General features: G+C 45.4%; 1 non-coding gene across 1 annotated transcript; it reads right to left on the bottom strand.

The window, feature by feature from the left end:
- Window positions 1–942: 942 nt before the first annotated feature.
- On the bottom strand, window positions 943–1,049 carry LOC139031643 (U6 spliceosomal RNA). Its single transcript, XR_011484148.1, has one exon. It is a non-coding gene; the product is annotated as a U6 spliceosomal RNA (small nuclear RNA).
- Window positions 1,050–22,692: the final 21,643 nt, after the last annotated feature.

Here is a 22,692-nt window from a genome sequence, read left to right as displayed (position 1 = left end):
ATTTGGGATTATTTTCTTCTGCCCTAAAATATTCTATTAATGTGGGCCCACTGGTGACTAATTCTTATGATTTTTATTAGACTGAAATGTATTTATTTCTTCTTTACTTGAATTTTTTTTCTGGGTATTGAAAAATAAGTGGTGGTTATTTTCCATCAGCCCTCTAAAGAATCCCACTGTCCTTTTGGCCTCTGCTTCTTTTCCATTAAGAAATCAGTTGTATATCCAATCTGTTATCCCTTTGAAGGTCATCTCTGCTTTTCTCTGTTTTTTAAAAAATTAATTTATTTTTTATTGAAGGATAATTGCTTTACAGAATTTTGCTGTTTTCTGTCAAACCTCAACATGAATCAGCCATGACTACACATATATACCCTCCCTTTTGAAACTCTCTCCCATCTCCCTTCTCACCCCACTCTCCTAGGTTGATACAGAGCCCCTGTTGGAGTTTCCTGAGCCATGCAGCAAATTCCCGTTGGCTATCTATTTTACATACGGTAATGTCAGGTTCAGTGTTACTCTTGCCATACATCTCACCCTCTCCTCCCCTCTCCCCATGTCCATAAGTCTATTCCCTATGTCTGTTTCTCCATTGTTGCCCTGTAAATAAATTCTTCAGTACCATTTTTCTAGATTAAGTATGTATGTGTTAGAATATGTTATTTATCTTTCTCTTTCTGACTCACTTCATTCTGTATAATAGGTTCTAGGTTCATCCACATCATTAGAACTGATTCAAATGTGTTCCTTTTTATGGCTGAGTAATATTCCATTGTGTATATGTACCGAATTTCTTTATCCATTCATCTGTCGATGGACATCTAGGTTGCTTCCATGTTCTAACTATTGTAAATAGTGCTGCAATGAACAATAGGATACATGTGTCTCTTTCAGTTTTGGTTTCCTCAGGGTATATGCCTAGGAGTGAGCTTGCTGGGTAGTAAAAATATGGAATGCTTCATGAATTTGCGTGTCATCCTTGCACAGAGACCCTGGTAATCTTCTCTGTATTGTTCCAATTTTAGTATATGTGCTGCCGAGGCGAGCACTGCTTTTCTCTGTTTTTAAGATCTTCTCTTTGTTTTTGATTTTCAGCTTTTAGTTTTATCTAATAATAAAAATGTACTTTCATTTTACTCATATAGGCATAGGTATATATTCCTTCTGCTTATCCTGATTTAGGCTCTCAGAGCGTACTGAATAAATGAATTGGTGTCTTTTATCAGTTTTTGAAAGCTCTCTGCCATTACCCCTTTGTATCTTGCTTCTGTCCCAGCCTCTGGAGCTTTTTCACTGTTTGTTCTAGTCTTGTAGACTGCCATCTATATTTTCTATCCTTTCACCTTCCCATGCTTCATTCTGGATATTTTTTCTCATCTAACTTCTAAGTAACTAATTCTTTATCAGCTGTGTCTAGTATGCTGTAAACCTATCCTTTGAATTCTTAGTATCAGTTTTAGAATTTCCATTTTGAAAAAAATAGTTTCAATTCTCTGCCAAAATTCTTTTTTTTCCCAGTTTTATTGAGATATAATTGACATGCAGCACTGTGTACGTTTAAAGTGTAAAGCAAAGTGATTTGACTTACATAAATCATGAAATGATTATCTTAATAAGTTTGCTGAACATCCATCATCTCATATGAATGCAAAATTAACAGAATAGAAAAAAAATTTTTTTGTGATATGAATTCCCAGCATTTACTCTTTTAACATGTATAACACTTACTTAATATGTATAACACTTATAACATTTACTCTTTTCATGTATAACACATAGCAGTGTTAATTATATACATTTATCAAGTTATACATTATATCCCTAATACATCTTTGTTTTATAACTAAAAGTTTGTACCTTTTGACTGCCTACATCCAAATCCACCTACCCCCACTCCCTGCCTCTGCTAACCACAAATCTGGTCTCTTTTTCTATAAGTTTGTTTACTTTTGAAGTATAATTGACCTACAACACTAAGTTAGCTCCTGTTACACAACATAGCAATTTGGTATTTCTATGCATTTCAAAATGATCACCATGAAAAGTTTAGTTATGACAAGTCATCATACAAAAATATTACATAGATATTGACTATATTCCCCATACTGCATTTACCCATAATTCATTTATTTTGCAACTGGATGTTTGTATGTCTTAATCCCCCTCAGCTGTTTATTTCCTTCCCTATTTCCTCACCTCTGGCCTCTTTGTTCTCTGTATCTATAACTAGTTCTGGTTTGTTTTATTTGTTCATTTGCTAAATTTTTTAGGTTCCACTAGTGAAATCATGCAGTATTTGTCTTTGTCTGACTTATTTCACTGAGCATAATGCATTCTAGGTCCATCCATGGTGTCACAAATGCCCAGATTTTATTCTTTTTTACGGCTGAGTAATATTCCATTTTATATATCTCTCACATTTTCTTTACCCATTCATCTACTAACAGGCCCTTGAGTTGCTTCCATATCTTGGCTATTGTAAATAATGTTGCAGTGATCATAAGGGTGCATATATCTTTCTAATCAGTGTTTTGTTTTCTTCAGATAAATATCCATGAGTGGAATTACTGGATAATATATTAGTCCTATTTTTAATTTTTTGAAATGTCTCCATACTGTTTCCCACAATGGCTACACCAATTTACATTCCCACCAAGTTTGCCAGGGGTTCCCTTTTCTCCACATCCTTGCCAATCTGCCAAATTCTTAATTATGTCTTATCTCCTCAATCATGCTAAGCATTTTTTTTTTTTTTTTGCCAACCATGGGGCTTGCATGATCTGAGCTCCTCTACCAAGTTTTTAACTCGGGCCCCAGCAGTGAAAGCGCCAAGACCTAACCACTGGACCACCAGGGAATTCCCACCAGGGAATTTTAAATCTGCATGTGTTAACTCCAACATCTAGAGAGGTTGTTATATATGTTTTTCTTATATAGTATATATTTGTTTGTATTGTTTCATCATGTGTCTCATTTTCGGTTTTTAGGTTTTGAGAGGGGTCTTGTTTTTTTTTGTCTTTGTGAGATTGTTTTGTGTTTGTATGCCCTGGACATTGTCCTTGCAAAATCATTTGTAGAAATTATCTAACCCCAGGATGATAACTTCTTCCAGAGAGGATTTACAAGAGCCTGAAGGCATTGGCAGTCCTGGATCACCTTAATCCAATTTTAGGAACTAGGATGAGTCCGAGCTGAGCTGCAACCCCTGTTAGTACTTGTCTTCTCCCAGCTCATCCTTTCTCCTCAGATACAGCCATTTAGGGTCCCCAGTCAAAGCAAGGAAGGTCCCCAAACACTTCTCTTGATAGGCCTGTTTCTTACCGCCCAGGATGCACTCAAAAGCATTGATCAACCCTGCAGCATCTTAGATGTTTCCTTCCTTCCCAAAGGAAAAGCATTTCTGAAACCTGGAACACCCCCCTCACCTCCACATCTCAGCCCAATAATTCTCTATGGCCTTATTGATCTTACTAGCACTTAGATGCTTTAAACAATCTGTTGTTGTCTTGTGTTTTTGTATATATATACCCACGTGTATATATATATGGTGGTGGTTTAGTTGCTAAGTTGTGTCTGACTCTTGCAACCCCATGGACTGTAGCCCACCAGGCTCCTCTGTCCATGGGATTTTCCAGGCAAGAATATTGGAGTGGATTGCCATTTCCTTCTCCAGACGATCTTCCCAACCCTGGAATCGAACCCAGGTCTCCTGCATTGCAGGCAGATTCTTTACCAACTGAGCTATAAGGAAAGCCCATGTATACATATATTTTTATATATATGGGGGCTTCCCTGGTGGCTCAGAGGTTAAAGCGTCTGCCCGCAGTGTGGGAGACCTGGGTTCGATCTCTGGGTCAAGAAGATCCCCTGGAGAAGGAAATGGCAACCCACTCCAGTATTCTTGCCTGGAGAATCCCATGGACGGAGGAATCTGGTGGGCTGCAGTCCACGGGGTCACAAAGCCAGGCTCCTCTGTCCATGGGATTTTCCAGGCAAGAATACTGGAGTGGATTGCCATTTCCTTCTCCAAGCGATCTTCCCAGCCCTGGAATCGAACCCAGGTCTCCTGCATTGCAGGCAGATTCTTTACCAACTGAGCTATAAGGGAAGCCATATATACATACATTTATATATATATATACTACATTTTTATATATTTCTTTCTTCTCTAATTACCTTCAGCAGTAAGGTTAATCCACATTTCCTAGTCTCCTGTCTCTGAAATCAAGCACGATGATGTATAGGAAACTTCTGAGATGTTTGCAACAGCATTAAAAAGGTGTGTGTTTTTTTTTAAGTCAACAGTTTGCACAACACAGATTAGTATGTTATGGATTATCACAGCAGAGTTTATGTTTCTGAGTTTAAAAAAAAAAAGATCTGGGATTTATCTAATGCATTGACTTTAATACCAAAGAGTGTTGGCTAATCAGGATTATAAACTTTCAAAGGGCAAAGTTAAATGTTGAGTTTATGTTTTGAACAAAGTCTAAATGTTTTGAAAATAAAATTAAATTCCCTGTTCATTTTAAAAGAACCATGACCGGGGGAAATTGACAGGACTGGTGGATGGATGGAAATTTAAAGGAAAGGATGAGGGTGATAGGAAGGGGAGAGGGCAGGTAGACCTGGGGAGAACACAGTGAGTTTGGCACTGGACGCCTTCCTTTCCTGGGTTGGAGGGAATCCAGCAGAGAAGCCTAGGCAGTGGCCAGAAGTGGGGTTCTAACCAGGCGATCTTGTAGAACAGAGACATGGACTTAGGAGCTGTTTGTGCACAGATTGGACTCACACCAGGCAACACCAGAGGAACATGAACCAAGCCAGGAGATGCCATCAGAGCACTGGTCCTTGGGGACAGAGGGAGGCAGAACATGCACCAGGTGGTGGGGAGGAGGGAGAGGCAGGCCCAGCCATCGTGGGAAGAGGCCCTCTGGAAGCCTTGAGGATTGTAGGGTCAATTTCCTCCAAGATGTTGAGGCTGAGGCGTGGAGGAGGACTCTACTCATTTCCGTCGAGAGTGTCGGGAACCCAGAGGCTGCTAAGAAGGGGTTGGGGAGTGAGTGGGAGGTCAGGAAGAAGCAGCGATGTGTGCAAACTTCTTTTTTAGAATGTGTGGGGCTCTAAAGGAAGGAATTGAGGTGGTGATTAAGGGAAGAGCCAGTGGGAACGACTGGAGGAAGTTTGTGGGCAGACAGAGGGACCAGAGATCCCCCAGAGATGGAGCAGAACAGAGGGAGTCAGCGCCCACCCCACGGGCCCCTGAACTTCCCCAATAGCTCAAATGATCCCCGTTTTCCCAATGAGGAAAGTGAGATTCAGGGAGGCTTTACTTCTCAAGTGACCGCTAAAGGACGCTGAGACAGGGATGGGACCCAGCTGTCAGGTCACAAAGCTCACCCTTCAACCCCCTCCCCACCCACCCCCATCATGATTTCAGGGTTTCCGTGATCGTGACCACCCCCATCACCACCACACGGCCACCGTCATCACACCCACCGTGGCCTCCACCACGGTGACCACCACCGCCACTGTCCGCCCCACCACAATAATTACGTTCACCAATATGAGATTTCCTGTGCTGGACACATGCAGTTTCTGTCTTTGGGGTCTCCTATTCTGAGAACACATATGAAAAACAAAATAAACTAGACACTCAGCAGCCAAATGTTCTGATCATATGGCCGGTCAGGAGCTCTGCTGTCCATAGTCAGATGGCTAGCATTCCTGGTTTCTTCTTGGGGGGAGAAGGTACATCAGAAACTGGCTTTTCCATTTGCTCCACTGACCTCCCCATCACTCATCCTTACTCCACCCCAAACCTTCCACTCGTTGTCTCCGAGCTGGGAAAATTAAACAGATTTTTCTGAAGGAAAATCCTTAGGGAAGGGAGTAGAACTGGGCTGAGGCTCAGTCATTCTCGGTCCTCCTCTGAGACTCTTGGCTTCCTCTGGAGACATGCTCCCACTCTCTGGGGCCCCCTCCCCTCCCCCAACTCACCACACCCCTCCCTGGTACAACCAGGGATGGGAAGCCCAAGGCTGCAGCCTGGCCACACCGCCCCCACATGCCCACAGGCCCCAGACCCTCCCCAGCCCGGGCCACACAGTCCCTGCCCCACAACCGCCAAGGCAGAGGCTAGGAGAGATGGAAGTCTGGGCTGTAAAGAGAGATGGGGCAGGCAGGAGTAAGGCCTGAGGGTGCTCAGAGAAGTTCCCATGCAGAGCATCTCATTCTGAGCTGCTCTGCCAATTTCCCCTCCTTACTAATCCCAGGAATTCAGGAGCCAGAGACCCGGAATGGGGCATGGTGAGCTAAGGGGACCGACCAGGCAGCTTGAACCTGCTGTGCGGTCTGGTCGGGCCTTCGACCTGCCCAAGCTTCACTTCCTCACTTGTCAAATGAGGGTCATCAAGCCCAACGGTGACTGGAGAGGACATGTATAAGATGTGATATTGGTAAGTAGTGGCTAGTTACCGTTGTTATGAGCACAAGTGCAGGGAGGAGTGGGGAAGAACAGGCGTATCCTGAGCCCTGGAAGGCTGAACGGTTCGGTGAGGAACATGGCATTGACATCAGATAGGATCACGGCCCTGGCATCAGACAGGAACACGGCACCGGTATCAGATAGGCCGGGCTGGACCTCCTCCCTACTGAGGGAGCCCGGCAATGACTCACTCTTCCCAGGCCTCCACTTTCGCTTTGACTCACAAGATCCCTCGCAGACCTCCTTCGGGGACTGACAGCTAACACAAGTGCGGGTCTCGAGCAGTGTCTGTCGTCATGTCTGCCACATTTCTGTTGATATTTTGCCTCTGTTGGAACCTAGTGAGTCCCCTTCCCTCCCCCAACTCACCAGGGGTGAGGACCCCTGTTTCCATCCTCTGCTCTCCTCCGAGGGACAGTCAAGAGATGCCCACCATCCTTCTCTTTTTGGCTGCACTGGGTCTTCACTGTTACGTGTGGGCTTTCTCTAGTTGCGGTGACTGGGGGCTATTCTTTGTTGTGGTCTAGCACGGGCTTCATTTTCTGATGTCTTCTCTTGCTGTGGGATACGGGCTGTAGGACACACAGGCTCAGTAATTGCGGCTCTCAGGCTTAGTTGCTTCAAGCATGTGGAATCTTCCCACCCCAGGGATCGAACCTGAGTCCTCTGCATCGGCAGGTGGATTCCTACCCACTGCACCACCAAAGAAGTCCATCTCCTCTGATTTTTGCCACACTCCTTTTCTCCTCTTCTCCAAAACCATACTCACCTGGCTTCAGTGCCTTCCCTGGCTTCAGTGCCTACCATAGCTCCCTATTACTGCCCACATGTAAACCATCCTTCTCAGGATGCCCCTATGCTCCACCTTCCAGATCCATCTTCTCTCCCCGTCTCACCAGACGGCCCTTGCCCTGAGCTGAATTGACCCTGGCTGACCCCCTGCTCCCCAACTGTCTGCACAGCACTCATCTTCTGCCACCTCCCTTCTCCCTCCTCCTGCAACTTCCGAGCTCAGTCCCGGCTCATCCATCTCTGAGCATCAGTGGATATAAGAAGTCACAGACAAACCAAATTTCAAGCAGCAACCAAGAGGAAGCCTATCAATAATGGGCCCTAACATTGTTACTAGGCGGATCGGCTTTGGGGAGAAGCAGGTAATCAAATCTCCCTCCGGTCTCCATCTGTCTCCATCGCCCCAGTTTCATCCTGTAGGTGCCCGCCCCGCATCCGGCAGCCCAAGCCAACGAGTCTTGGGTAATGATGCAATTCCGTTCAAGAGAGCTTAGGTTCTTTGGGGACAAGGGGGAGGTTTCCAGAAGGATGGGAAAGAGGGGACAAGAGTCAGAGGGGACAAATACGGGAAGAGCCCCCACCCCAAGACTGATCTGGGGAAGGCAGCATGGAAAAGAGCCTGCCATCTTTGATATTCTTGCTCCTCTTATATTTTTATCTATATTGCCTTCCTTTCAAGTTTCTGAAACGGCGGCATGTGGGAGGGTTCTGAGCACATAGAAGGTGCTTAGACATATAACTCCCACTCAGCAGGGCAAAAGGGCTCTTTTGCCCCCAGGCAGCCTCAAGCTGCCTGGGATGGTGCCCCACCTCATCCCAGGGCAGGGATGTGACCAGAAAGGCCTATTGGACTTCTCTGTGTCTGGGTCAGCCCCTCTGTGAGATGCAGATGGTAGTAGTGATACAGCTGGCTGTAAGGACTAAGTGAATGGACCCAATGAAAGCCTAGGAGCAGGACCTGAGCTCTGCGACTGTTCCTGAGGTGACCTCTTACCACGTCACATGGAGTGGGAATGGCTGCTCCTCCAGAGCCACCCAAACACTGCCTGTTTGCAGCAAAACGGGGTGGGGATGATAGCCTTATGGCTGACGATGGCTGGCAGCAGCTGAAATCCCCTTTCAGCATCATAACTGAGCCCCACTCCCCGCAGCATCTCTGGGGCAACATTCTGAGGCTGCAGGCTGCGTGGTCCTGATGTACACGGCCGGCCCAACCCCAGAGCTTCTCATTGCCCTGGTATGGGGTGAGGCCCAGGTGAGGCTGACAAACAGCCAGGAGTGGGGACAGCAGTCTCTGACCTGGGAGACAGCCTGAATGTGGTCACTGGGCCAGGCAGAGAAGCAGAGGGAGAGGTCAGCAGGACCTGGAAACACCGAGACCCTCCCTGGGAGCAGCGGGTAGCAGTGAATCTCTGGTTGCCAGCTCTCCATTCTTTTATTCCAGAAAAGTTTATGTCGGCCTGCTCTGTACTGGGGCTGGTGTGAGTCCCTGGGGCTCCAAGAAGGAAAGACAGGATCCCTGTCCTCCAGGCCACAAGTTCTGGTGGGGTAAGCAGTGGCAGCCAAGCATAATAAGAGCAGCTACCGGTGGGGCGCATCCTGAGAGAGCTGGAGTCAGGGAGAAGGGGGCCATATAGAGGTAGTTTTAACAAAATTGGAACTCTACTGAGCATGCTCAAAATTTATATTTTTTAGCGATAACTTCTCGCCTTAATAAATAGCCATCCACAACAAAACTGCGCTGGGTTACATCTACAGCATAATATGATGTGTCATAATTTCTTTAGCCATTTCTCTGCTGTAGGGTTTTTAACTTTTCTCTAGTTTCCACTGTTACACATAGGGCTGTGGTGAATGAATATTCTCTTATACAAATAGCTGTTCATTTCTTTGACTGTTATTTAAAAACAAAATCCTAGAAGTGAAATTGCTAGGCCCAAAACAAGATGCATTTTTTCAAATCTTGCTCCTTAGGCATGTTCTCTTGTTCTAGGACATCCTGGTGATGAGCCCAGGGGAGGAGGGCCCCACCTCAGCAGGACCCTCTAGGGGATGTCCAGCTGGGATTTCTTGTAGCTTGTTTTTATCCATCGCAGGAGTATCAACCCCTGTTGCTTCCCAGGGAATGCAACAAATTCCTACAGCCTTGGAACTTTTTGAGCCTCATGTAAAACAGGACTAAAGGCCAAGCTGCTCAAGCCTAAAGAACAGCATCCACTATAGAATGTTTGGGTCAGTGTGTTGGTTAGGACTGCATTAGGCTGCAAGTATCAGAAGCCTGATTTCAGAGGCTTAACCAAAAAGAGCTTATTTTCCTCACACAGTGAGAAGCACAGTGATAACAGCAACTTGAGGCTGATGTTCCACATCCACACTGCCCTCCATGACCTAGGCTTTCCTTCCCTCCAGTCTGAGCACATTGCTTTCCTCCTCATGTTCATAAGATGACTGCTGGACCTCCAGCCATCACATCCATATTCAGTCAGGAAAAGGGGAAAGAGTGAAGGGCAAGGCATGCTGCCTGCTAAAAATCCCTACCCCCTTTTATTCAAGAAAACCATACAGTTATCTCCAGTTCCACCTCATTGATCAGAACTATGTCACAAGGCCCACAGTTATTGTGAAGAAACAGGAGTCTAACTTTTGCTGGGCACATTGCCCTGGAGAGAACTGGAGTTGTATAAGTAAGGAGGGCAGGGAGGAGGGCTGTTTTGTGGGCACTTAACACTACCTGCCACCTTGCCCACCCAGCATGACAAACTGCACAGATGCCCAAATGCCCCTCTCTAGAACCAGCAGCCTGGAGGCAGTGAGTTTCTCAAACCCAGAGAGATTCAAACAGAAGTGACAACTTGGCCAAAACTCATGGAGGGACTCAAACAACAGACAGGAATCAAGAGACTCCCCAATCTCTCTAGCCTCAGGACTTTGAGAGAGAGTCCCACACCCTTAATTATTACATAAGTTTTATTTGATGCAGAAAGTATCTTGAACCTGGCTTCCTGGGTAGCTCAGTGATAAAGAATCTGCCTGCCAATGCAGGAGACACAGGTTCAATCCCTGGGTTGGGGAGATCCCCTGGAGAAGGAAATGACAACACTCTCCAGTACTGTTGCTTGGAAAATCTCACGGACAGAGGAGACTGGCAGGCTATAGTCCATGGGGCCAAGCAAAAGAACAGGACACAACTTAGCAACTAGGCAACAACAGCAGGGTTCAGAACGGTGCCTGGTGTATGGTAATGCTACATAAATCCTTGCTGAATAAATAAATAAACTCATAAACATGAAAACAAAGAAAGTATTGTGAATCAAAAGTCCTAAATTCGAACTTCACTCTTCCCCTTACCATGTAACCTTGAGCAAATTTCTAAATTTTCTGAGCTTTAGATTTGCCTACTATAAAGCAGCAATAAACAAACATAATTATTTAATGATGAACAGGTGCCAGGTACTATGAAAATGATTTACTTAAATTATTTAGTTTTGACAGCAAGCCTCTGAGATGGTTATTGTTATTTAGATGAGAAACTACAGCACCAAAGAGTTCACAGGGAGGTGGTGTTTTTTACCCCTGTACCAACCCTCCTTGTCAGAGTCTTTGAGGTGAAGTGAGATCTACATTGTAAACCATAATGTGCTTCCCAAAGAGTCCACTGAAAGAAAAACACCAACTCTATTTACTTATTCAACAAATATTTATCCAGTGCCTGCTATTCTCAGGACTTTTTTATAGGATGCATCAGTGAACCAACAAGATGAAATTTCCCATTCTCAAAGAGCCTGAATTTTAATGAAGGAAACAGACAATAAAATACATGAGTTTTGTATTTATATATATTTGCCAGATGGTGATGATAAGAGCTCTAGAGAAAAGTAAGGCAGAAACAGAGGGGTGTCAAAGTGACTAGGGTTTGTCACTTTCCAAAGGCATCACGAGGAGACATTTGACCGAAAACCTGAGGAGGTGAGGAAACCTGTCATGTGAACTCCTGGGGAAGGCTCTTTCCTGGAATCTTTGAGAAACAAGAAGGCTCAAGGGCCTGGAGTGGATTAAGAAAGCAGAGTGGGCCACTTCCCTGGTGGTCCAGTGCTTAAGAATTCTCCTGCCAATGCAGGGGACACAGGTTCGATCCCCAGTCCTGGATTGAACTTAGTTGCCTTGGGGCAACTAAGCCTGTGCTCCACAATTAGAGAGTAGCCCCTTCTCACTACAACTAGAGAAAACCCACACACAGCAATGATGATCCAGCGCAGCCAAAAATAAATAACTTCTTAAAAAAAGGAGAGAAGAGTTATACTTAAAAAAAAAAAAAGAAGAAGAAGCTAAGTGGGGAGAGGAGGTCCTAGCAGAAAGGAGGAGGCATCCGTCAAGGCTTTGTGGGTCACATATAAGAATGTTGAGGGAGATGGGAGCCACTGGAATGTTCTAAGCAGTGGAGAAATGTGATCTGGTTTGCATGTTAACAGAATCACACTGGCCGCTGTTGAGGATAGACCAAGTGGAAGGGAAGCAGAGAGTTCAGTTAGGAGGGGCTCTTGTGATGACCCAGCTGAGAGAGGATGGTGGCTTGGACCAGGTGGTAATGGTGAACCTGCTGAGTAGTGGTTGGAAGATGGATGCATTTTGAAGTTAGAGCCAACAGATTTGCTCGCAGATTAGACAAAGAGCGTAAGAAAAAAAAAAGAGGTGTCGAGGAGGACTATAGATTTTTTGGTCTAAACAATTTTTTTGTTTTAAACAAGCTTTTATTTTAGGTAGATAAGTGTTCTGGTTATTTATTACTGTGTAACATTTGTCTCCAAGCCTAACACAATAATTTTGAAATCTAACATTAAAACTTAAAACCATAGCCTAACTTTACTGTCTAAAACAATCCCATTTTATTATATCTCACAATTTTGAGGGTCAGGGATTGACACTGGGCTCAACAAGACAGTTCTGCTCCACATGGTGTGTCCTATGGAGCTCCTTGGTTGATAGCTGGTCTGGTCTAGGATATCCAGGACAGCTTCTCTCACGTCTTGTGCCGGGTGAGAGCTTTTAGAAGGCTGGACAATGCTGGGATCTTCTCCATGGCATCCTGCAAGTGAGGGGTCTGAACTTCTTTTCTGGTGGTCCAGGACTCCAAGAGATGGAAGCTGTCAGTCCCCTGGTCTGAGCAACTTAAGGAAGGAGTTGTCCTTAGAGCTGGGATGAGGAGACTGGAGAAAGCAGGTTTGTGAGGCAGAAACAGGAGTTCAGTTTTGAACATGATGATTTTGATGTTCCCATCAGTCATCCAGGCAGAGATGCCAAGAAGGCAATTTGAATACACAGTTTTGGAGTTTAAGGGAAAGGCTTGGGCTTAAGACAGAAACAAAGGTGTCACCAACATACAAATATCATGAGAGTATGTTAATTTGCCAAGGGAATGTGTATGTGTGTTAATCACTCAGTCCTGTCCAACTCTTTGTGACCCCATGGATTATAGCCCACTGGGTTCCTCTGTCCATGGGGTTCTCCAGGCAAGAATACTAGAGTGGGTAGCCATTACTTTCTCCAAGGGATCTTCCCGACCGAGGGATCAAACCCAGGTCTCCTGCATTGCAGGCAGATTCTTTACTGTTGAGCCACCAGGGAAGCCCTGCCAAGGGAATAGATACAAATAAAAAAGAAAAGAGGGCCAAGGACTGAGTCCGGGGCTCTCCACTGGCTGGAGGTCAGAAGGATGAGAAGAAAGCAGCCAAGGAGACCAAGAATGCACAGCTGGAGAGGTGGGAGGAGATAGGAAAGAAAATACAGATGACTTATCTGCATATAGGCATAAAGTCTTTCCAAAAGCTAATGCTATTTAACTAAAAATTACACTTCAATAATATATTCTATGTAAATACTCTTGGAAGTGCAGGATGCTTCATGGCTAGTGACAGTGTGGGTTCTGAGACAGGAGACAACCTAAACGTTTGACAACAGAGGATTGGTTATGTAAATATAGTACATTCACAGGATAGGTTAGCATGCCCCTACAGTCCATGGGGTCGCAAAGAGTCAGCCACAACTGAGAGGCTAACATGGAAACCCAGATTTAAAAAAACTCGTTCAAAATACTGAATGACCCGTGAACAGGTTTATCTTCGTGACCTATCACCAAGTGAAAACTAGCAGGTTATAAATTGCTAGGGTTAACAAGATCCCTGTTATCGGTCCGCTAGGAACGTGGCGACCATTCTAGGCATTTCAAGCAGAAAGGGATTTAGTACTGAGAACGACGTGTTTACAAAGCTGTAGATGGGCTGGCTGTAGGGTTCACGGCAAGCTTTTAGGTGCTAGGAAGTTGCTTAAACCGCAGGACACCTGAGTCTTCAGCCCCAACACAGAGAAAATGCCTGAAGCCTGCTCCAGAATCTTCTATATGCCGAAGCACACACACCTACCCTCAGCTGCTGAGAGAACAATGCCGTGATTTATGCTTCTCTCCCTCTCGCCAGATCTCAATACAAGTTCCTCTCCTATGCTGGCTGGGATTCTGAGAACTGTAGCTTCCTGGCTTCCAGCCCCTGCTGGGCAGAGGAAAGCATAGACCGCGGGAAGGAAATGATACTGAGTTGCCAGCAAACAGTACTGCACGCTTTTACAAATATTTCTTTGCAAAGATAATATGCCTGGAGAAAAGACGGAAAGCATAAACACAGTAGTGGGCCAAGTAACGCCAACACCCCCCCCCCCCCAACCAAGATGTCTCTGCTCTCATGCCTGGAATTTGAAAGGGTATTATTAATATGCTCCCTGGCAAAAGAGACTTTTTGATTAAGGTTTCAGACCTTAAAATAAGGAGGCCTTCCTAGATTATCCGGGTGGACCTAGTCTAATCACATAAACCCTTAAAAGCGGAGAACATTCTCTGGCTGAAAGTAGAAGAAAGATGGGACAAAAGAGGAAGACAGGAGAGAGATGATGGGAGGGAAGTCAGAGAAAATTCGATGAGTAAAATCCGATGGCTATTTCATGCCATTGCCGCTTCTGAAAAGTAGAGGCCACATGCAATGACTAGAGAGAGGTCTCTACAGGTTAGGGACTCCCAACTGACAGACAGCAAGCAAACAGTCCCACACTGCAAGGAACTGGATTCTGCCAAATTTTGAATGAGCTGGGGGAAGCAGATGCATTCCCCCAGAGCCTCCAGAAAGGAAAACATCCCTGCCGATACCTTGATGTCCGTCTCCTGAGACCCTAAACCAAGAAACTAGTTAAGCACACTGAAAATTCTGATCGACAGAAACTAACATGATAAATGGGTATTGCTTAAATCTGCCAAGTTTGTGGTTGTTTGTCATGGCTGCAGAAAACAAGTACCAGCCTCAAGATACAGCATCTGGTTTTCTCTGGCTAATTGGACAGCGGTCATTTCTTTTTATTATTTTTTACTTTCTTTTCTTCCTTGTCTTTCATTTTCTGAATTTTCCTTCTTTGCTATAAAAAACACGTATCCCCTTTTTGGGCAAGAGTGTGGTAAGTCGCTTCAGTCGTGTCCAACTCTTTGTGACTCCATGGACTCTAGTTCACCAGGCTCCTCTGTCCATGGAATTCTCCAGGCAAGAATACTGGAGTGGGTTGCCATTCCCTTCTCCAGGGGATCTTCCCGATCCAGGGATTGGATGCAGGTCTCTTGCACTGCAGACAGAATCTTCACCATCTGAGCCACCAGGGAAGCCCATCTGCCCAAAGAAGAAGGCTTTTCCAAAGAAACTGTTATTCCAAAAAGCAGCCACCTCGCTTACCATCTTGGCTCATCTCACACGGCACATCTGGGACGTGTTTACTAGCGACTCACCCCCTCCCCCGCCGGGGGGCCTGGGACGGATGCAGAAAATGAGAAGAACTGGAAATGAGTAAGACTCATGCCAAGTCACTCAACAGGGCTCACCAGGGGCACCTACTTTTCCACAGGAAGCCACGTCATATAAGAATCCATCATGATTTTGCAAGATGATTCTAGGAAAAGCCCTTTGGGTTTTGGCTGGTAGGGACCAACTCAAATGCCCTAAGGGCTCCTCATCCTGAATGCACCCCTCCTTGTTCCACAACTCCAGGTCCAGACTCAGGGGCCCTTCTGGCCTCTTTCTATCCAAGCCCCTGCCTCAAGGGCCCACCCAGAGTCCTGATGCCCCCAGGGCTGGGGTCTGCCTTGATCTTGCCATCCCTAGAGGAGCTGGATTTCCTCCATGCCCCAGTCTGGTGGGCTTCCCTGGCGGCTCAGATGGTAAGGAATCTGCCTGCAGTGCAGGAGACCGAGGTTCAATCTCTGGGTTGGGAAGATCCCCTGAAGAAGGGAATGGCAACCCACTCTAGTGATCTTGCCTGGGAAATCCCACAGACAGCGGAGCCTGGTGGGCTACACAGTCCGTGGGATCGCAAAGAGTCGGACACGACTGAGCAACTAACACTCACTCACTCCAGCCTGATGGCAGGAACCTCTGCTGGCTGATTATTTCCCCTCACACTCTTTGCCCAGCTTCCCATGGCCGGGAAATGGAGTTCATCCCAGTTGCCCCTACTATGTGCCCAAAGTAGCAGAGACTCAAGAATTCTTTAATCCTCACAGCATTATCAGCATCCAGAGGCCATTGCATTCAATCCCCTGCCTCCAGGGAACGACTCCATTCACTCCAGCCTGCCTCCTGTGAATGACTGATCACTCTCTTCCTCATTTTTCCTGAAACTTGGTTTACCACCCACACCTGTGTCTATGCTCTTGATCTCTCATGAGAAAAGAGTGGGATGCGTCTATATTCACTCAATCATATGAACAAAGCCACAAATCCACCTCCCTCCCTCTTAAATGACTGGATCAATTAAGAGCTGAAGGGGGACAGGGTTGCGCATCTGGAAGATGCAGAGATTCTGAGTCAAGGGCTTGTTCCTTCTTGTAAAGAGGGGAAGGCAAGTGCCGAGAAGACATCTAAAAGGCCCTCTCATCTCTTTCTGGATACCTCGCTTCAGCCCACCATGTACACAGGTGCCCTCAGGCACTTTGATGCCCCTGCACCCAACATGGACCACACTGAAAAGTCCCTTCCTCCCTCCCCTGACCCTGAGCACCGCAGAGTTCACCCAAGGGTGATGATAAGTCAGCCAGGTTCCTAATAATGGGTTACAGCCAGAGGACCCCACAACTGCATCAGGAAATGGAAGGAAGGCGGAACAAGGCCTTGTTTTTAGACTAAAGAACAGCCCTCAGCTTCAGTGGTGATCCAGTGGTGAAGAATCCACCTTGTGATGCAGGAGACACAGATTGGGTCCCTGGTCGGGAAATAAGATCCCACATGCTGTGGGGCAACTAAGCCTGAGTGTTGCAACTAGAGAGTCCAGGCCCTGCAATAAAGGACCCTACAAGATGCAATGAAGATTCTGCATGCTGTGACCAAGACCTAAGACAGCCAAATTAAATAAATAAATAAATGTAAAAGAAAAAACCCAGCCCTCAGAACCCTGCAGGAGATGGGAGGAGTGCTTACTGCCCTCAGAGCACTGAGTGAAGTCCAAAGGTTGAGAAGTAACCAAACCAGGCTGGATGTCTTCCCGGTTCTCCTGGCAGCTCCAGGGGACTCCTCTAGCCTGCCTCAACTCCCCTGGTGTAGGTGTGCCCACCTGTACCTGTGAAGATTCCATCAGCCTGAGAAAAACCTGAGGGTGAGACCCATGTCTCCTCAAGAAGACTGGGACTTGAGATTACTCTGAGGGCGATCAGTTCAGTTCAGTTCAGTCACTCAGTCGTGTCCAGCTCTTTGCAACCCCATGAATCGCAGCATGCCAGGCCTCCCTGTCCATCACCAGCTCCCAGAGATAACTCAAACTCATATCCATCAAGTCGGTGATGCCATCCAGCCATCTCATCCTCTGTCTTCCCCTTCTCCTCCTGCCCCCAATCCCTCCCAGCATCACGGTCCTTTCCAATGACTCAACTCTTCGCATGAGGTGGCCAAAGTATTGGAGTTTCAGCTTCAACATCAGTCCTTCCAATGAACACCCAGGACTGATCTCCTTTAGGATGGACTGGTTGAATCTCCTTGCAGTCCAAGGGACTCTCAAGACTCTTCTCCAACACCACAGTTCAAAAGCATCAATTTTTCGGCACTCAGCTTTCTTCACAGTTCAACTCTCACATCCATATATGACCACTGGAATGACCAGACGGACCTTTGTTGGCAAAGTAATGTCTCTGCTTTTTAATATGCTATCTAGGTTTATCATAACTTTCTTACAAGGAGTAAGCGTCTTTTAATTTCATGGCTGCCATCACCATCTGCAGTGATTTTGGAGCCCCAAAAAAGTCTGACACTGTTTCCACTGTCTCCCCATCTATTTCCCATGAGGTGATGGGACCAGATGCCATGATCTTAGTTTTCTGAACATTGAGTTTTAAGCCAACTTTTTCACTCTCCTCTTTCAATTTCATCAAGAGGCTCTTTAGTTCCTCTTCACTTTCTGCCATAAGGGTGGTGTCATCTGCATATCTGAGGTTATTGATGTTTCTCCCGGCAATCTTGATTTCAGGTTGTGCTTCTTCCAGCCCAGCGTTTCTCATGATGTACTCTGCATATAAGTTAAATAAGCAGGGTGACAATATACAACCTTGACATACTCCTTTTCCTATTTGGAACCAATCTGTTGTTCCATGTCCAGTTCTAACTGTTGCTTCCTGACCTGCATACAGGTTTCTCCAGAGGCAAGTCAGGTGGTCTGGTATTCCCATCTCTTTCAGAATTTTCCACAGTTTATTGTGATCTACACAGTCAAAGTCTTTGGCATAGTCAATAAAGGCAATAGAGGGGTAGAAAACTTTCAAGGACAAGCAGAAGGGTCTCTGATTTCCTTCTAAGACCCTCTGCCCCCTGCTCCTTAGCTCTCACTAGTCTTCCTCGTTTCACTGGCCCTCCCCACCCACTGGGTGCGTGCTAAGTTGCTTCAATAGTGTCCACCTCTTTGCAACCCTATGGACTGTAGCCTACCAGGGTCCTCTGTCCATGGGACTCTCCAGGCGAGAGTACTGGAGTGGGTTGCCATTTCCTTTACCAGGGGATCTTCCTGACCCAGGAATTGAGCCCACATCTCTTATGTCTCCTGCATTGGCAGGCAGGTTCTTTACCACTAGTGTCCCCGGGAAAGCCCACCCCCTTACTCAGCTCTATTTCCTCTCTCAGTCTTGGAGGGCTTTCTTGTGGATCCGAGTTCCCTTGTGGACTGGAGGCTGAGAGCCCACATCCTAAACTTTCAGCTTCTTCCCTGATCTCGCACCTCCACCCTATCTCCCACACCTCTGCTTCCAAGGGAGGAATATTCAACCGAGGAAGAAGTTCTGAGCTAAGGAGAGGTCTATTTGTTCAGTCAGTTCAGTTCAGGTACTCAGTCATGTCTGACTCTTTGCGACCCCAAGCACACCAGGCTTCCTTGTCCGTCACCAGCTCCTGGAGCTTGCTCAAACTCATGTCCATTGAGTTGGTGATGCCATCCAACCATCTCATCCTCTGTTGTCCCCTTCTCGTGCCGCCTTCAATCTTTCCAAGCAGCAGGGTCTTTTCCAATGAGTCAGTTCTTCGCATCAGGTGGCCAAAGTATTGGAGTTTCAGCTTCAGCATCAGTCCTTCCAATGAATATTCAGGACTGATTTCCTTTAGGGTGGACTGGTTGGATCTCCTCACAGTAACCCACAATCTTATTATGTAACAACATATTTTTGAGAAGAGTCTAGAAGTAGCTTCATATGAGAAACAGATGTCAGCTGTCCCCATCAAATACCACCACGAGTATTTAACATAAATCTAGAGTTACTTGACAATGCAATTAGATAAAAAAATAAAATAAATATAAATATTGTAAGGAAAAAGTATAATTACTATCATTGGATGATATTCTATACATGGATATTCTAAGAGGATCAGCTAAAGGGCTTCTGGTAATAATCAAAGGATTCAGCAAGGTGACTAGTTTAAAAACAAGATTTCCAGGACTTCACCGGTGGTCCAGTGGTTGGGACTTTGACTTCCAATGCGGGGGATGCAGTTTTGATCCCTGGTCAGGAAGCTAAGATCCCATATGCCTCACAGCCAAAAAAATGAAACATAAAACAGAAGCAATACTGTCACAATTTCAATAAAGACTTTAAAAATGGCCCACATTAAAAAAATTTTTTTTTAATTTTTTTAAATAACAAGATTTCCTAAACACAAGAATTAAGGTCCCATGCACAAAGTCAATAAAATCATAACATGAAATGTAGAAAAAAATGTGCAAGCATACATGGAAAGAGTTATACAACCCAAATGAGGGACTTTATCATAGACTTGAATAAATGGAGAGAGGAAGACTTTGTTCTTGGATAAAAAATCAATAACAGTGAAAGCATGTCAAAGTTCCCATAATGAATACATTAATTCAATAGATTCTTTTTTTAGAAAATGTGACAAAGTGACTATAAATTCATCTGGAAAAATAAATAGAAAAGAATAGCCAGAAAATTCCTGGAAGAAAAGAAGCAAGCCAGCAAGGGGGATGGGGAGTAGCCTTATAAAATACTTTTTAAAATATTATACAACCATAATAATTAAAATAGTATGGGACTGGTATAGGCAGACAGATCAGTTGTAAAGAATGCTGAAATAAACTGACCCAAATCAACATAAGAATTCAATTCAATATACTGAGACACTAGGACAAAAACAAATAAATCTACATTTCCTACCTCATTCCTAACACTGAAACAAATTTTAGCAGGATCAAAGATTTTAAAAAAAAAATTTTTTTGAAAAGAAAACATTTGAAAACTAAAGCCATAAAAATGCCAGAAGAAAATGTGTGTAAATGTTTTTATGATCCTGGGGTAGCAAAGGATTTCCTAGTCACAGAACAAAACAGAAGTCACAACAGAGAAGATTCGTAAATGCATCTATGTAGAAATTAAAAGAAAAAAGCTCCATAAACAAAATCAACGGATGAAATAAGAGAACAATAGCCACAAGATGTATGACAAGATGCTCGTTTTCCTAATTCAAAAAAGACATCCTTTATAAAGCAATAAGGAAAAGACAATAATCCAGTGGGAGAATACAGGTGAAGAATATACATAGGTCATTCACAAAAAACACAACTGGCTGATAAAAATATACGAATGTTCCATTTCACTAATGATTTTAAATGCAAATGGAAACAAGATACAATTTCTCACATATCAGGTGGGCAAAAATTAAGAAGATTCCTTTTTTTTTTTTTTTGGCTGCACCAGGCCTTAGTTGTGGCACACAGGATCTAGTTGCAGCATGTGAGCTCTGTTTCCCTGTCCAAGGGTCAAACAATGGGCCCCCTGCATCTGGAGCACACAGTCTTAGCCACTGGATCACCAGGGAAGTCCCTAAGAAGAGTCATACCGCACAAAGTTGTGGTTACAAGGCTGTCTCACTATGGAAGGAAAATTAGTAAATTGTGGAGAACAATTAGTCATTACCTATAATGGCAACCGACTCCAGTGTTCTTGCCTGGAGAATGCCAGGGACGGCAGAGCCTGGTGGGCTGCTGTCTATGGGGTCGCACAGAGTCGAACACGACTGAAGGAACTTAGCAGCAGCAGCAGTAGCATGAAATTTCAAATGTTCATACTCTTTGACCCGTAAGTTTAACTTCTTGGATTTTATCCTGCAAAAACCTTTTGCATGTGCCCAAAGGTAAATGGTGGCAAAGGCAATGGCACCCCACTCCAGTACTCTTGCCTGGAAAATCCCATGGACAGAGGAGCCTGGTGGGCTGCAGTCCATGGGGTCGCTAGGAGTCGGACACGACTGAGCAACTTCACTTTCACTTTTCATTTTCATGCATTGGAGAAGGAAATTGCAACCCACTCCAGTATTCTTGCCTGGAGAATCCCAGGGACGGCGGAGCCTGGTGGGTGGCCATCTATGGGGTCGCACAGGGTCGGACACGACTGAGGCGACTTGGCAGCAAAGGTAAATGGACAAAGATACTCATTGCAGCATTGTCTATAATTTTTTTAAAGGAGCAGTTCTGGGAACAACCCAGAGTTTCATTTATAGGGTCTTGTTGCTGGTGCTGCTGCCAGATCACTTCAGTTGTGTCAGACTCTGTGCGACCCCATGGACTGCAGCCTACCAGGCTCCTCCGTCAATGGGATTTTCCAGGCAAGAGTATTGGAGTGGGGTGCCATCGCCTTCTCCATTATAGGGTCTTCATTAGAGTGAAATTCTATGCAGCTATTAAAAGAATAAGGAGGCTTTCTATATATACTATTGTGGAAGGATATCTAAAATAATAATAAGTGAAAAAAAAACAAGTTGCTAAACTTACCTACAATATGCATGCATTGCTAAATCACTTCAGTCGTATCCGACTCCTTGCAACCCTATGGACTTTAGCCTGCCAAGCTCCTCTGTTCATGGGATTCTCCAGGCAAGAATACAGAAGTGGGTTGCCATGCCCTCCTCCAGGAGATCTTCCTGACCCAGAGATTGAACCCACATCTCTTACGTCTCCTGCATTGGCAGGCAAGTTCTTTACCACTAGCGCCACCTGGGAATTCCTACCTATAATGTGGCCTAACATTAGTAAAATAAAATTTAATATAATATACTTTAATTGGACTTTCTTAGGGGTCCAGTGGTTAAGAATCTGCCTGCCAATTCAGGGGACACAGGTTCAGTCCCCGGTCTGGTAAGATCCCACGTGCTGCAGGTCAACTTAAGCCCGTGTGCCACAACTACTGAAGCGCATGTGCCTACAGTCCATGAGCCACAGCAAGAGCACCCACTGCAATGAGAAGCCAACTCACGGCGACTGGAAAGTAGCCTCTGCTCTCCACAACTAGAGAAAGCCCGCGTGCAGTCCAAAGACCCAGTGAAGCCCCAAAATAATGAATAAATAATTTTTTAAAATATGCCTTAATTATGCCTTGGCCCAGCCACACCTCCTCCTTCAGAGGTTCCTAAGGAAGCTTAATACATAAGAACAGAGGTAAAAGGAAGCAAAATATCATGTTATTATTAGCTGGGGCCCTGACCTCAAACCCGAACTCCAGTTGCTAGAACAAAAGCCCCTCTGACTTGCTCCCAGCCGAGGATACAGTGGTTCACGAGGCCTCGGCTCCCACTACCTTTGTCCCCACCCCTCCACCTGGATGTGACCCTGATAGCTCTGACCCCCAGGACGGCCTCATCATACACGTCTGTACAGATGCATCTGCTTTGCTCAGAAGAGCCCCACCCTCTAGCAGCCCCAGCATCTCTCCCTTCTGGGTGAGAGGGCAGGGAAGATGGACCAGGGGTAGGCAGCCGAAGGGGTTGACCCACCTTCTGGGGTCAGAGGTGAAGAGCCCTGCCGGATGCAGGGGGTGGACCAGTGCCAGGAATCGCAACAGCTGGTGGCTCGGT

This window comes from Odocoileus virginianus, chromosome 27 (genome assembly GCF_023699985.2).
Source record: "Odocoileus virginianus isolate 20LAN1187 ecotype Illinois chromosome 27, Ovbor_1.2, whole genome shotgun sequence".
In the NCBI taxonomy this organism is placed as follows: Eukaryota; Metazoa; Chordata; class Mammalia; order Artiodactyla; family Cervidae; genus Odocoileus; species Odocoileus virginianus.
Note: the sequence above shows the minus strand (reverse complement) of the source record. Positions and strands in the feature narration are given on the sequence as shown.